Raw genomic sequence first — 784 nt, forward strand, 5'->3', positions numbered from 1 at the left:
ATATTTTGTGTGTGTTTGTGGATATTTGGGGTGTTTGTGTATTTGTGGTGTTTGTGTGTGTTTTGAGTGTTTGTGTGTATTTGTGGATATTTGGAGTGTTTTTGTGTGTTTGTGGATATTTGGAGTGTTTTTGTGTGTTTGTGAATATTTGGAGTGTTTTTGTGTTTGTGGATATTTGGGGTGTTTTTGTGTGTTTGTGGATATTTGGAGTGTTTTTGTGTGTTTGTGAATATTTGGAGTGTTTTTGTGTGTTTGTGAATATTTGGAGTGTTTTTGTGTGTTTGTGGATATTTGGAGTGTTTTTGTGTGTTTGTGAATATTTGGAGTGTTTTTGTGTGTTTGTGAATATTTGGAGTGTTTTTGTGTTTGTGGATATTTGGGGTGTTTTTGTGTGTTTGTGGATATTTGGAGTGTTTTTGTGTGTTTGTGGATATTTGGAGTGTTTTTGTGTGTTTGTGGATATTTGGGGTGTTTTTGTGTGTTTGTGAATATTTGGAGTGTTTTTGTGTGTTTGTGGATATTTGGAGTGTTTTTGTGTTTGTGGATATTTGGAGTGTTTTTGTGTGTTTGTGGATATTTGGAGTGTTTTTGTGTGTTTGTGGATATTTGGAGTGTTTTTGTGTGTTTGTGGATATTTGGGGTGTTTTTGTGTGTTTGTGGATATTTGGAGTGTTTTTGTGTGTTTGTGGATATTTGGAGTGTTTTTGTGTGTTTGTGAATATTTGGAGTGTTTTTGTGTTTGTGAATATTTGGAGTGTTTTTGTGTGTTTGTGAATATTTGGAG

Source organism: Silurus aristotelis (assembly GCF_946808225.1).
Source record: "Silurus aristotelis genome assembly, chromosome: 18".
In the NCBI taxonomy this organism is placed as follows: domain Eukaryota; kingdom Metazoa; phylum Chordata; class Actinopteri; order Siluriformes; family Siluridae; genus Silurus; species Silurus aristotelis.